Raw genomic sequence first — 9,843 nt, forward strand, 5'->3', positions numbered from 1 at the left:
CAACATAATCCCAAGTACAATTCTGTAAAAGATCCCTCATTTCTTCTTCTATAGCTTCTCTCCATTTTGGATCAGCTAATGCTTCCTGCACATTGTTAGGAATAAAAATAGTAGATAGTTGATTCACGAATGCCTTATTAGCTTTAGACAAACGGTGGTGAGAGACATACTGACTCATAGGGTACTTAACCTTACTAGAGATTTCAGTTTCATATCTGGGTTTAGGAATACCTCTGTTTACACGTTGTGGAAGTTGTTTCCTTGATTCTTCAATAACATCCTTAGCAGACGATTGGTTTGGTGTTTCATATTCTTGAGGTAACGTAGACTCTGGAATCTCTTCTATCATAACTCCATCTTGAATCTCTATATCATGATCCAATATTGTACTTCTTGTTTCTTCCCTTGAAGAACCTTCATCAACAGATTCTATGACCATATCATCAGAGTTGTTAATAACAGATACATCAATTTCCGATATATCTTGATCATAGTTAAGAGTCTGAATTTCCTTATGGTACTCCCCGTGAAGTTCAGACTAACATGAAAAATACATTGAATCTTCATGAAATACAACATCCAAAGTAACAAACATTCTTTTAGTTGGAGGATGATAACAACAATATCCCTTTTATGTTGTTGCATATCCCACAAATACACACTTCAAATCTCTAGGAGCCAACTTATCACGTTGGTTCTTGTGTAGATGAACATAAGCTACACAACCAAACACATGAGGAGGCAAATTCGGAACAGTTGGAGCCACAACTGCTTCAGCAAGAGCTTGATGGGGTGTTTGAAACACAATGGTACTAGATGGAACTCGATTTATAAGATATGCTGCAGAAGTAAGTGCCTCACCCCAATACATCAATGGCATATGTGCTTCTATCAATGAAGCACGACCACTTCCAGTAAGTGATTCTTTCTCTCTGCTACTCTCCTCTCTCTCTGAGGCGTATTAGAGCAAGTAGTTTGATGAATAATTCCGTGTCCCTCCAAATAATGTTGAAGGTCATAATCCATATATTCACCACCATTATCACTACGAAGTACTTGAATCTGTTTTTTGTACTGAGTGTTAATCATCTTATGGAACTTTTGAAACAAGGCGGTAACTTCACTTTTGTTTTTCATGAGACACACCCATGTCATTCTAGTGCAATCATCAATAAAAGTAACAAACCATCTTGAACCACCCAGGTTAGTAGTTTTAGATGCCCCCCAAACATCAGAGTGTATGATCACAAAAAGAACTGGACTCTTATTGAAGGATAATGGAAAATAAGCACGATGGCTTTTTGCAAGTTCACATACTTCACAATGAAAACTAGAAATATCAAGTTTTGCAAAAAAACTAGGAAATAATTTTTTAAATAACCAAACGACGCATGTCCCAATCGTCGATGCCATAACAAAATTTGAGATTTTTGTCTCTCCCCCTCAGAACCATCACCGAGAAGAGTTTGACGCAGCTTATCCGAACTACTTGACACCAAATCCAGATAATATAGCTTCCCACGCTTAACACCATAACCAATCGTTTGCTTCGTTGTGATGTCCTTAAAAACACAACAGTCAGGCCAAAATATCACTACACAATGTAAAGTATTAGTTATTTGGGAAACTGATAGGAGATTACAGTCTAATGTAGGAACTACTAAGACAGAATCTAAGTTTAAAGTTTCAGTGAGAGATATTGACCCTTCACCAGTAATTGGAGCTTGTGAGCCATTTGCAGTAGAGACTGTTTTTTTAAGGATGGTTTAAGGGAGAGATTTGTTTAGAATCACATGTCATATGGTCTGTGGCACCAAATCAACTATCCATGAATTATTCGAAACAAGTGAAGAAACATTTAAAAACTTACCATCGTTACCTGTCCTTGCTACTGATGCAGATATTACCATGGAATCCTTTCCTTTCTTTGTTGAAGCCATTGGAGCACCAGAATTTTTCTTTGTCTCCTTCTTCCTCTCCAGATGTTGATCCCACCAATCTGGATATCCAACCAACTCGAAACACATGTCAATTGTATGTCCAGATTGATTACAGTGTGTACACTTAAGTGATGACTTGTCCACCTCAGTCTTTGAGTATCTCTGAAAAGACCCTTTTTGATTGTACCGGTTTCGAGTTGCCATAGCAGCAGGTTCAACTTCTTCCGATTCTTTTATCGTTGTACGTCGAACAGATTCACGACGAACGAGTGCATAACATGATTCCAATTCAGGAATAGGATCCTTTCTCAAGATTTCACCACGGATCTGTCAAAACTTTCATCTAATCCAGCAAGGAATATATGCACCCTTAGGCGCTGAATTGATTTTCGATAGGCTTCAATATCATTAGAATTCTCCATAACCACCTTGTCACGATGATCCAGCTCTCCAAAATTTCAGTTAGTTCCCATAATAAATTGAGAGTGCTCTGCCATTTTGTTTTGCCGAAAACGCTCGTCGATTTAGAGTAAATACCTGCATCTCATCATCTCCATCATAAAAGGCTTTAGATAATGCATCCCAAATCTCTCTAGCAGTAGGTAACCGAATATATCTCTTCATGATTTCAGGTGACATAGACATCAACAACCATCTCTTGACTTTTGATTATCTGTGTGCCACTTCTCATATCTTGGATCTTCCTCGTAGGTTTTTTGTCTTCCCATAATAAAGGAGGTTTTTTCTTTTTCAGCAATATGCATCTCCATGATTTGTGACCACAAATCATAGTTTGTTTCATCAAGAACAATCCCAGCTTGAATGTGCACCTTCAGATTGAACGATAATAGGAGCAATTTGTTTTCCATCTGCCTTTTTGTTTTGATTTATTTTGGTATAATTTCTGAATCACTACCCATGATTCAAGAGCCCTACCTCATAGATACCATCTTCACAAATATTGGATCGAGAAGATAATAATTCATATGATGATGATAATAATAATTCTGGTTACACAACTCTTGAATATATAAAGCACAGTATTATGGTAAAGCAAAGATCCTATATACTAGGAAAGAATATATATTCTTAAATGAGGATAATATTAACAACTTCCTCCTGTAGTCAATGAGAGTATGCCAACCAAGGAGATTTTCTTAGTGCCTTTCAAGGTTCTGCGTAGATAGCTATGGTCTGGAGTAAAGGTTTTGTGGGTACACCTCTTGTAAACCCTCCCGAGACTGTAACTCGGCCACTAGGGCCACCTAATGGTTCAAAGGCTGGTTGCACATGCTAAGTGCAATCACGATGCCTGCGACAGTGAGTTAAGATTTTATTTTTTAGAATAAATTTTCTTGAGGACTAGCAAATAATAATTTTGGGGGTATTTGATAGACACGTTTTTGTGTCTAAATTGTCTTCAATGTTTGTATCGTTAGTGCTCGAGTTCGTACTAATTTCGGTATTTTATGTGTGTGTAGGTATTTTTGAGAAATAAACATTTTGGAAAAATCGGCTCGAAAAGTTGTCAAAGACACCCCCGGAGGACATTTGCTAAATAGACCCCTACTTCGGATAAGGGGCACCTCAATTGCTAAGGGGCACCCAGTTTCTATTTGCACCCCATCGCTGGTTAAGGGGACTCCATCCTCTTTGTTTGAATTCATAAAAATGGCGGGGAAATGGTGCAAATACATGCAGAATTAGGGTTGACGATTTGAACATGATCTACAGAGATTCAATCGCTTATTTTCATCGGATAGATGTGATATGTGTATACAATGTTGATATGGGCATTTAATTCTGTTAGAGCATTGCTCGGTCGAACTCGCATGCGTTGCTATCTCAAGCATGTTTGTCAATATTAGTGATCAAAAGTATAAGTCTTGATTACTAGCCTATTAGAGCTAAGGTCTTGGATTAGGATAGAAAGTGTAGTTGAGCTCAAGACTCCATGGAAATCATCATACAAGACGAAGGACTACTCAAGGAACTGGTGGATCTTCATCGACTAAAAGGTATGTGGAGACTTGAACTTATCTGTCACTCAAAAGTCTATTTACTCTATCTCCTACTCTTGAGACAAAAGTCGATTTGATATATAGACTTTCATTATACACATTTGCTATTTCGAGCCGAGTTTATCTCGCCTATCTATTTCTCGAAATATGTGTTGGTAAGCTTTCACATTATCCGAATTCATCTTTACCAAGTGACGAAAGTCATGTTATGTTTCAATCACTTTGAAAATTGCTCTGACGAAAAATGGTCAGTGAATAACGGCTATATAACGTTCTCTGAGAATGTTTCAATGATTGAAAAGAGAGTTTAGATTACATGACCATTGGTGGATATAAGAATTGTTGTGGAAACACATATATGCATAAGTCCTATTCCTTGAACCAAAGTTTGCTAAACTTTGTTGATCAAGAGAAGTTGGAAGTGGCGTGAGCCAAGTCCGCGAACTCAGTCCGCGAACTTCTCGACCCGAGATTTTCTGTTGGATTTCGTGTACTCCTTCTACGAGCTTAAGTCCGCGAACCCAGTCCGCGAACTTGAGAAGGTTATATCTAAAGTCGGTTGTTCTTGAACTAATGTTTAAATAAACTAAGGAACGCTTTTGCAAACCGTGGCTAAAAAGTTCATGAACCGATTCGAGTGAATGAACCGATTTTGCTTCAATTTTGTCTTGTGTAGTTACATATGATTTCCTTGCAATTGAACAACTCTCTAACTAGTTCATTTGAGTCATTTGAACTAGTTATGGTGAAGAAGAATAAGGTTGATATGAGAGTAATCATATGGCTAACCACTTGGTTGACTTGTTGAACCAACAAATGTTAATGTTTGGGTACGGTTCATAAACCCAAAATTGGACATTTCATTTGTGTGTGACAAACTAATATTTCGATCTAACGGATGAGAAATATTAGCTTGAATCTAATCAGGTTTTCATCTAATGGTGAATATTGAATGCTTTGTTATTAAGATAACATTGATTACAAACCCTGATTTGAAAGTGTATATAAGGGAGAACTCTAGAAACTGGGAAACCTAATCCCCACACATTTTGTGTGATACTAGTTGTGCTAAGCTAGAGTCGATTCTCCTTTAACCTTTGGTTTCTTCTTCTAAACCAGGTTAACGACTTAAAGACTTCATTGGGATTGTGAAGCCAGACCGATACTACTTTTCTTATAGTTATGTGATCTGATCTTGCATCTTCTATCGTACGAGTACAATTGAAATAATTGGCTTGAGATTTTATATCTCCGATAGCCAAGATAGAAAAGTAATCACAAACACTTCGTTTGTGATTCCGCAATATATTTTTTCGTTGCGTTGATTAAGATTATTGTGAGGTTATTGATAATACTAAGCTGTTCTTCGGGAATATAAGTCTGGTATTATTGATTGGTATTTTATCAAAAGACGGAAGAAAACTCGTAGGTATATTCGTGGGAGACGGATTTATCTATTATCGTAGACTTTTCTGTGTGATACAGATTTCTTTATTAAAGTCTCCGACTTTAAGTCGTAGAAACTCTTAGTTGTGGGTGAGATCAGCTAAGGGAATCAAGTGTGCAGTATCCTGTGGGGATCAGAAGCGTAGGAGCATAACTGTACCTTGGATCAGTGTGAGATTGATTGGGGTTCAACTACATTCCAGACCGAAGTTAGTATGGAGTAGGCTAGTGTTTGTAGCGGCTTAATACAGTGTGTGTTCAATCTGGACTAGGTCCCGGGGTTTTTCTGCATTTGCGGTTTCCTCGTTAACAAAATTCCGGTGTCTGTGTTATTTCTATTCCGCATTATATTTTTTTATATAATTGAAATATCACAGGTTGTGCGTTGTTCAATCAATTAGAATATCCGACCTTTTTGGTTGTTGATTTAAATTGATTGATACTTGGATATTGGTCTTTGGTACCATCCAAGTTATCTCTCTTTGATAAAGATTCGCAGATTTCTATTTGCTTGAGTAAAGATCAAACTGAGAGATTGAGATATAAACTCTTTGATATAATTTTAATCTAGATTGAGTCTGACTATCTAGTTGATTCTCTAGAAAGTATATTGGAGTTTGTCCATACAAATTGCTAAGCGAAATATTGGGTGTGGTTGTTAGACCCCTGTTTTTTTCAATTGGTATCAGAGCATGCAAACACGTTTAAGACCTTACAAGTCTGTGTTTGTAGCGATCTGACTCTATGGACAGAGGTGCTATCTCAATTAACCTACCACCAGTCTTTGATGGCTCAAACTACCCAGGGTGGAAAGTTGCTATGTGTGCTTATATTCAAACGCGTGATTTTCAAACCTGGGTACGCGTTGTTAACGGATATGTCCGGTTAATTTAAAAGGTGATGTATATATACCTAAGGATGTCGGTAGTTATAGTCCTGAAGAATCTATTGCTGCAATGCAAAACTCTGGCGGATTAAATGCTATCAGACAAGTCGTTACCCCAAATCTTCAGCACTATGATTCTACCTGCACTAAGTCTAAAGATGTATGGGATATCTTAGAAACTGTATTTGAAGACAATATCTACGTTTCTAAGGATCTCGTCATCGATGGAGGAAATAACCTCAACACCCTTTTCAAAAACACCTCTCTTGAAAAGGTAAAAATTCTTGATCCAAATTCTGTTCAGACCTTTGCATTCAATGTTGTTTCCGAGACAAGTGAATCCTCTAACTTGTCTTGGGCTGATGAATGTTGTTCATATGGTGACTGGTTCGATAAACCATCAATAACAGAAAGGATCAAGGATTTTTTGTCAGCTCTTGCTGCTAATGATTTTGCGAAAGAAAAATCCTTAAGTGTCAACGCTTTGAATACGTCTGATGAATGTGATGAACCCGCAGCTCTTGTAGCAGAAACATCTACATACTCAAAGTTTGATACAAAAATTGAGTCTGACACAGAGATTTTTGAATTCTTGAAAAGGGAGGTTCTTCAAGAAAATCTTCGATTAAAGGCTCCATTGAAGAAACTAGAATCATTAATCCAGGTGAAAGTTCTTGAGATAGACTGTCTTAATGATAAACTCACCAGGACCATTGCTCTAAAGAAGAAATAGACTAATACTCTCAATCTACAAAGATTATATGGTAGTTCTGACAAAATCTCAGCAATGTTATTTGGTCAGAAATCCTTTGGAAACACAAATGGTTTAGGATTTAAAAGCAAGACTGCAAGTATTGTCAACCATGTTGCCTCTATTCATGTAAAAACAAAGGTTGACAGTTGTGATAAATAGAAGGCACTTCAACAAGACAAAGGATCCCCGATTTGTTCGTTTTGTGGAAATGCAAATCATGTTCAAATCACGTGTTAGAGATTCAGGAGGACAACAAAAGAATTTCCAGACTGCAAAAGAACATGCAAAAGATGAATCTGGATAATCAACATGGGTCTCATAAAACCAATGCTTCTAGAGTCAGAAGAGGTAGGAAACCTGTTTATACAACAAACCTTGGTAAATCACCATGTGATAAACAAGGGGAGCGTTTGGCTCACAACGTCACTGTCTAGCTTCAGAGACGTTCGCATACTCATTGTTTATCTTGGGAATAAATGAGGTTTGCGCTAAAAATAGCCCAAGATATTTTTCTTTATTTCTTCTTATGTTTGTTAAGAAAATATTCTCCTAGAAAATGAAGGACGAATTATAAATCCTGAAGGACTTTCTGTGTCTCTAGGGTTTGTGGTTCATAAATCCGTTCTTGTTCTTGTGTCTTCTCTTTCTCTTTTCTACTCTAAAACATACTCATGGCTCCTGTGACTAGAGGGATCACAAAAAGAGATGCAGTTGAAGCAGTTAATGTGTATCTTTGTAAAGGAATCTCTACCTCAAGAGTAAAGAAAGCGAAGTCAACAATCAATGGAGAAGGTTCTTCCTCTAACTGTCTCTTATCTGTTGGTCATTATGATATTGATTTCAGAGGCATGGTGAAAGATTTCATCAACAAGAGAAATGATTAAAATCTCAAATCATTTCCTCTTTGTAAAAGATAACTCACTATGAACAAATGTTGTCTCTAACCAAGAACACCTTGTGTGAACTAAAAAGAGAACTTAGTGAGTTGACTGATATTTCTGAAGATTTAGAGGAATTGAACGATCCCATAATCAATGGGTTTTTCAATAATGAGAAAGAATTCTCAGTAGATGTTCTGAGAAAGATCTATAGTATCTAGTAAATCTTCTATTTTTCTTGTTTTGTTTAGAAGAATAACTAGAGGTTGGAATAGCCATTATTGTGATTACACATAGCTATGTCCAACGTTTTCATCTTCATGTTTTTAGATTTATTGATTTAAATTCTAAATTGTTTGAAAGATTATTTTTGCATTATTAATCTTTATGGTTTTATATATTGCAATATTGTTATGGGATATGTGCGTTTGCGTCCGTGAACTTGATTGTCCCATACTTTGTCAAAAGTAAAGTCGTTCATGAATTGATATGCATGTATTGATGAAAGAATGAATGGACTTTTGACAAATACAAAAGTTAAGCCTATATTGTCAATTATTGATGTAAGATAGGTTAAAATCTTTTGTTTGCAAGGATTATGTCTATTAAATGTCGTTATGCAAATAGTGATGGAAAATAGAATGAATCCTTGTGTATTCCGCAATAATTGATCTTCCCTGATCCATATTTTATGTATTACTGTGAGGCTCCGTAAAGTGTCTTATGTTGAGCATTAAACAACCAAGTTGATTATTTTTATGATTAGCCTTGTTGTTGTTCCATAAGGTACTTTATGTCGAGCAAATTGAACTAAATTAATCACCTTGTTTGGTTATTTAGTTATGACTCCATAAGTCTTCTTATGTTTGAGCGTTCATGACTGGGTTGATTGTTTTCATGATTAACTTAGTCATTGCTCGGTAGACTCTCTTATGTGAGTATGACCAATTAAATTGATTACTTTTGTGATTAGTTTGATTGTGTATTTCGATTAGATTAATTATGGGTTTACTTGTGATTAATCTAATTAAGCGCTCTTAAGTCTCCATAAGTTTACTTGTGTTGAGCATTTTCGGTTAAATTAATCATGAATTTCTTGTGGTTAATTTAATACTTTGGATCAAATTTATACTTGTATGTGACTTGTTATGTCCAAAGAAATCCTTCTTTTCACTTTCGAAATTAAGGTCGCTCTTGTTGTTCCCTTGGGAATGACATATTATGGGGGAGAGTTCTTTTTGAACTTGCGCTTAATTGCCAAATCTTTGTGGGGAGTGCGGTTGTGGAATATTAGAGGGGTTATCTTGTATCTTTATAAACTCCTTGATGAATGCATTTAGCTTCGGATTTATGATTGCATCTAAAGAACAAGTTGATATTTTTGCTTTCTTTTGGTCATGAAATGTCTCTTTCGGAAATTTCATTAGGATCCCGTTCATGTACCTTTGCCAATTTTATTGACAAAAAGGGGGAGAATTAATATGTAGTTCACACTACAAATACATATGGTTTTCGGATCATTATGTAAGGGGGAGTGGTTTCCATATGAGATGGAGTATTGACTAAGGGGGAGTGATACATATCACCATAGTATTGTTGTTGAAGTTGTGATAATATTGAACTTTGACGCTGTATAATGATACTATGACACTGTATAACAATGATTGAGAACTATTGTTTTCTTGTTGTTATATCTACGGATTTTAAACAACGATGATGCTAAACTTACAACCTTTGGGATCATTGGAGTACTTGGAAGTGTCGAAGATTTCGAGTAATGCTGAAGATTAGGCATGTGGAATAGGAGCTACAAAAGTTAATTTATTTATTTTTTGGATTCCATATGTATTAATAGTTTTGTCACTAAAATTGACAAAGGGGGAGATTGTTAGAGCATTGCTCGGTCGAACTCGCATGC

The sequence above is a fragment of the Papaver somniferum genome, chromosome 2, assembly GCF_003573695.1.
Source record: "Papaver somniferum cultivar HN1 chromosome 2, ASM357369v1, whole genome shotgun sequence".
Classification (NCBI taxonomy): Eukaryota; Viridiplantae; Streptophyta; class Magnoliopsida; order Ranunculales; family Papaveraceae; genus Papaver; species Papaver somniferum.